The following is a 6389-nucleotide window of genomic DNA, read 5'->3' on the forward strand; positions in this document are numbered from 1 at the left end:
GAGGGGGGAGGGGGGACCTCAAGTAGACTACCCCCTGAGGGTGGAGTCCAGTGTAGGGCTCTATCCCAGGACCCCAAGATGATGACCTGAGCTGAAATCAAGAGATGGTTGCTCAGCCGACTGAGCCACCCAGGTGCCCCTAGCCAGATCTTCTTAAAAGCAATCGGACCAGGTCAACCTCCTTCAAATAGTCCTAGTTCTCAGGATCAAATCCAAACTCCTCAGCACTGCTGAGAATAGGCTCACAATCTGGTCCCTTCACACGGCTCTACCTGATGCCTCTTGCCCTGGTTTAGCGGTAGGTCAACAAACTCAGCCACAAAATGGATTATCCCAAAGACACCCCAAATACTCATTTACAAAAAAAATGTGTATTCTTTTCAAAAACTAAAGTTTATGGCAGTTTATATTGGATAGGATTTTAAAATAGCTTCTGATGATTTTTTCTTTTCAAAGAAGCATTTTAAACACACTGAAATCAATTCCACAATTTCCGACGAATCAACTCCTGCCTTTAACACTACGGCACAGTATGGACAGAAGCAACTTCTTTTGCAGGTGTGTAGGGTGGCCTGGTGGGGTGAGGTGGTCTGGGAAGACATCTCTAAGTTTCAGATAACAAGAGGGAGCCAGCCATGAAAAGATTTAAGGAAAGAGCCTTCCAAACTCTTTTCATAACAAAATATAAGCTTTCTTTAATGTTTATGGCACTTTATAAATTTTATACCAAATCATGTTGCCCTGCCCTAGCTGCGGCCCTGCTTGGGAATTGGGTAGCTGGTATATTTAGCTTCCCTACTAGGAGGGAGTTCCCACCATGTTAGGGAACCATCACCTTTGAAAAAGGATTCAAACCTGGGTTGCCAAAAAGAATGGTAAATGTTATTGGTAGCACTTGGGAGGAATACGGAAAACAAAAAGGTAGAACAATTTAAAACCATATATAAACAAAGTTTTCCTTTAGTTTGCAGTAATCTCACCCAAGTCATTTAACTTCCTTTTTAGTTACCAGCTAAAGTTTTTGTACTTTAGGTACTCTGGATTTATGATTTGGGGAATGAGAAAATTCTTGTGAATTTCAAGTTGCCTCTACTAAAGAAAAAAACCTAAAGGGTGAGAAACACCCTTAAAGGCTGTTGCAACCATTTATGAAAAATGATTTACCATAACATCTGGAAACAATCAGTTTTTGATGAACTTAAAAACGGACCCCTTGGTCATTCACTGAATTGGTAATACTGAGACACAAACTTTGGTAAATCCCACAAGTTAGTCTCTGTGCCATAGTCCCACTGCTCTTTTTTTTTTTTTTTCCAGTAAAAAACAATCTCTGGCTTCCTCCTGACGTTCACACGTGAATTTCTCTCAGCCCAACTCTGCAGACCACAGGACTCCCAACTCTGACCCCCTCCCAGTCATCAAGGTTTTTACAAGGTCACACATTCTCCACCCTGTAGGCCAAGTGCACTCACTTTTCCTCTGCAAAGTGGACAAACCTAATAATCCCCAAACATCTGAGATGAAACAAGAAAATGATTCTTTTTAACTAGAAAGACGGAAGGAGTAAATAAGAATAGCATACGTGTCAAGGAGCGGGGGATCCCACCTTCTGGTGGTCCTAGAGAGGCTGTCCCGTCTAGGCGGTCTGTGGCCTGTCCTCGAGGTCCGACTAAAAAGGTCCTCAGAGGCAGGGGCTCTGATGCTGCTCCTGCCACCCCCACAGCTCTATTCCCAACCCCCAGCTGCCGGCGCTTTTTCTGGTAGATGGTCTCGGTATCCAACCATGTGATACAATGTTCCTCCAATCGCCATCCTGCAGAGAGCGGGTGGGGAAGTCAGCTATTGGCTAGAACACAGGCAGCAGACCGGCTGCCATTGGCTGTCGCCGTTGCTACCCTGGTGAGTCCCCACAGCCCTAGAATTAGGATTTCAGCCTTGAGTCTCCTGTAATGCATCCCCCCCCCCAACTCTGGTAATTGTCTTTAAATGTTATCTGCGATGCAAAATCACTATTCCAGAGGGCGTAGGGTTTGCCCTTAAATAGAAAAAGAATCCTATAGAGAAGGCGCTTACAGTCATAAATGTGTGTGTGTATATATAGGTGTCCATATATACATAGGCAGGTATCCCCTGCTTTCTGAGAAAGTTTGCCATATGCCGCTTCCCTTACGGAAGACCTACATTAGCATGGCAAAGGCTTTTTTCCTTTTGAAAAAGGAAAAAAAGGAAACTGAGAATCCTCTTTGTATTTGTTTTGGTTAGTGAAAACAGGTACTAATGTAGGTCTTTCATAAAGCTGAGTGGCCTAAGAGCAAACTTTCAGAAAGGAGAGGATACTCTGTGACATTTCTGCTTACTAAAATTTTCATAGGAATGCTCTACTTTTGAATGGGAGGTGAAATCTGTATAAATGTATACTTACATATGTATAATAATAATATATGTATGATTGTTGTGTATTGGTCTCTGCAGACTATGAGTTCAAGTCACAATTTTTCTTTTTAATTCTCACATATTTAAGGCCTAAGAGTGTGTCTGACACATAGTACATGCTCAAAAATATTTCATGAGTAAACATATTTACCCCCAAATAACCTCAAGATTTAGTATAAAATTGAAAGTTTCTTCAACTGATGTAGTAGAGCACCACGTTAAAAATCCTATTATTTGTGAGATGCTGCATGTAATCAAATGAAAGTTATGAAACAAACACATAGGGGCGCCTGGGTGCCTCAGTCGTTAAGTGTCTGCCTTCTGCTCAGGTCAGGATCCCAGGGTCCTGGGATGGAGCCCCACATGGAGCCCCACATCCTTCTCCCTCTCCCATTCCCCCTGCTGTGTTCCCCCTCTCACTGTGTCTCTGTCAAAAAAATAAATAAAATCTTTAAAACACACACACACACACACACACAGCCAATAGATTATAAAAAATACTATCAAAATAAATTATATGTATGTATGTGTATTAAAGTGTAAGCAGATGTACACTATGATATTGACATGGGTGTTAAACCAAGTCACCTGAAATCCTGCACTTCTGCTTCTCTCATGGTCTCCACTGGTTTAAAATATTAAAAACTGAAATCCTAATAATTTTCCTCATACCTCTATATGCAGTTCCTAAATATCACCTGAAACTCAATAAATATTTGTTGAGAGTATAAAATAGCCCTATTTGATTGCTTAGGCAAATCGAGCACAGCCTGAGGGTGTATGAATTTTGCTTTTAAGAGGTAGAAGGAAAATCTTCTTTTCCATGTGCCTGATTATTATAAATTATTAAGAGATACAAACATCTTTCTACTTTTTTCCTGTGTTAGTTTTCTGTCGCTGTGTAATGAATAATAAGTTTAGCAGCTTAAAACAATACCCATTAATTATCTCAGAGTTCCATAGGTCAGCACTCCTTCACAGCATGACTGGATTCTCTGCTCAGGGTATCACAAGACTGAAATCAAGGCATTCGCTGGACTGGGTTCTCATCTCAAGACTCTGGAGAAAAATCCACCTCCAACTCGTTCTTGTTGGCAGAATTCAGTTCCTTACGTGTATAGGACTCAGATGCCCGCCCCCCTCCTTTTTTTGGCTTGTCAGCTAAGGGCTGCTCTCAGCTTCTATAAGCAACCCACATTCCCTGCCTTCAAGCCAGCAATCAAATTCCATCAAATCCTTCTGGCACTTCAAACTTCTGGTTTTTCTATCTTTGATCTCTAGACCCCGATTTAAAGGTCTTAAACGTGGTCAGGTCACGCCCATCTGGATAATCTCCCTCTCTTAAGCTCAACTGATTTGGGAACTTAATTACATCTGCCAAATACCTTTTGCCATATTAGTGTAACATAATCATGGAAGTGATGTATCATTACATTCAGATTCTGCCCACACTTGAGGGGAGGAGATTATATAAGGGCAAGGGTCATTGGGGACCATCTTAGAATTCTGCCTACGCTGTTTTCTTATCCCGGGGCTTTGGCTTGAGTCCAGGTATTGTCAGTCGTGTGTGTGTGTGTGTGTGTGTGTGTGTGTGTGTGTGTGTGAGAGAGAGAGAGAGAGAGAGAGAGAACATGTGTGGTGTGTGAGAGGTTGGATCATTCTGATCTCAAGTCAGTTGGATTGGTCCGTGAAAAAAGGATCATCTGCAATAACATCATTTTCCCACTTTGAAATAGTTGGTGGTCAGCAAGACTTTTCACTTTTCCCTCAGCTTTTGTCTTCACATAGGAAGATGTGCCAGATACTTCTGGGGAAAACAGTTGGATTGAAAGATTGAGGCCCAAGAATATGAGCACAATTTTTCCTCATGGTAATGACTGGAAAGCTGTGGTGCTTAGGGCAAGTCTCTTAATTAGTTTCCAAGGAATTAATGTCAAGTGATTACTCAAGATCTGCCCAAGGGTTCTGATTGCAAATGTTTTCCCTGAGATACTGGATTCCTATCAACATATTTGGGCAAAAGCTGCCATTAGAGAAAGTGGTGGAAGATCAGTTATCTGGAGGTGGGGAATGACATGTTATCTAGGAAGAGACTTCAATCCTGTTATTTCTGAGTAGAGGCCCTGTGTTAGTGGAGTGGTTTAAAATTTCAAAATAGAACAGAAAGCCTTGTTCTGGCCCAGGGATGCTGCACCTGTGACCCATGGACCTCCGAGGTTCCCAGGTGGGCTTCACTGAGGGCCAGGGACCTTTTTAAATTGAATGTTAATTATGTATTTGTATGCTTATGTTTTTAGAGAGGGCTGGATGATATGAGATCCACTCATGAGTCCAGTTCACTGGAACGATTACAAATCATCAGGCTATTTGAAGACTGTCTTTTCATGATCCAAGAAATCAATGTCCAGCGAGGTGAAATGACTTGCCTGCAATCACAGGAGTAGTCTATTTGTTACGTGACTAATATCAGGTTCCTCGGCTCTTATGCCCATTCTCACCAACCCACACTGACAAAGACATTTGAGGTCAAACAAGGGTGACAGTCATATACTAACTACACCAATATTACACTATGCCTTCAGAAGTAGTTCTTTAGATATGTGGTATTCTTTTAAAAAGAAGTGAGCTGAAAATGGGGAAAAGGTATATTAAGTTGGGACATACAGAGATATCACTGTGCACCTAATAAAAATTCTATAAATAGCCATTGAATAAATGGAATGTTCCAGTCACCAAATGAAGGTACATGAAGGACTTGCTTTTTGACTAATACCCTATTATTTACTAGTCATACTATATGCTGGGATTGCCATAAAAATTACTTTGGGGCAAATACAGGTTTTTTAAGACAAGTTAAAGGCAGGAGAAAAAGCTCAGAGAATAATAATGAAAAAATATGTTAATGATGATAATGAAATTAAGAGTGTTTGAGTGAATTTGATGTACCAAGCATGGCTGTGCCAGATGAATTATCTAAATTATCTCATTTAGTTTAATCCTTGCCAACAGTCCGTGAGTAAGATGTTACCACCGAGTCTACAGATAAGGAAACAGAGGTGCAAAAAGGTTAGCTTGCTGAAGGTCAGAGTTAGCAAGTGGCACAGGAGGATTTCAAGTCCAGGTGGTCTCTTGCTCTAACCTCTAGGCGCAAGGTCCACTCCTAGTAAATTGGAATAAACCATGGAATAGGCAAGTTTTTAAGAACCGAATAACAACAACAATATTGTCTTTAAGGCAGAATTAATGAACCACCTCCCCACCCCCTCAAAATGCACCCATACAAAATCTTTAGGACTTACCTCAACATTAGCTGTACATTTTTCTTTTGTTGAGGGTTTTCCTTTGGGTCCTGGATTCACTGAATTAACGGAAAAGAAATATTTTTATCAAAGCCTATTAATATAAAAAATAACTACATAGAAAACCCCTAGAGACACCAGGAAGGTTGAATGTAAAAACCTGGGGCCAAAGGCAATGGAAGTGGCATCTTTTTTAAGGTGAATTAAATGTCTGCTCAAAGTGGTGCAAGAGATTTAGATGCTCCACTTGAATGGCGTGTAGATTTCCATTTGTCCTCAGTGCTTACAAATGACATAGACAGTTCATCCATAGATTAAAAATAAACGCCAACTTTTTACTGATATTCAACATACCTCCAATAAAAAACACAACTCATGGGGGTTTTATGTTTGATTCTGACAACTTCCAGGTGACTGAATTTGAGTCCTTGGAAAGATGTCCGACAGACTGTGATGGCAAAGGGGATCCAAGAGAGACCTAGTTGTTTGGTGTGGCTTTACACTTGTGTCTCAGTAACAGGAACCAACAGTAGGGCCAACCTGATCCAGACAGTTTATATTCAAATGTGTCATGAGGAAAGCTTGGGTGAGCCAGCTATTCTAGTGCATTTATTCAACATTACCAGGAGACTTGTTGTCCGTTACTGCTGTGGGAGG

The sequence above is a fragment of the Callorhinus ursinus genome, unplaced genomic scaffold (genome assembly GCF_003265705.2).
Source record: "Callorhinus ursinus isolate GAN/ISIS: 27379988/994484 unplaced genomic scaffold, GSC_fseal_2.0 scaffold23, whole genome shotgun sequence".
NCBI classification, from domain to species: Eukaryota; Metazoa; Chordata; class Mammalia; order Carnivora; family Otariidae; genus Callorhinus; species Callorhinus ursinus.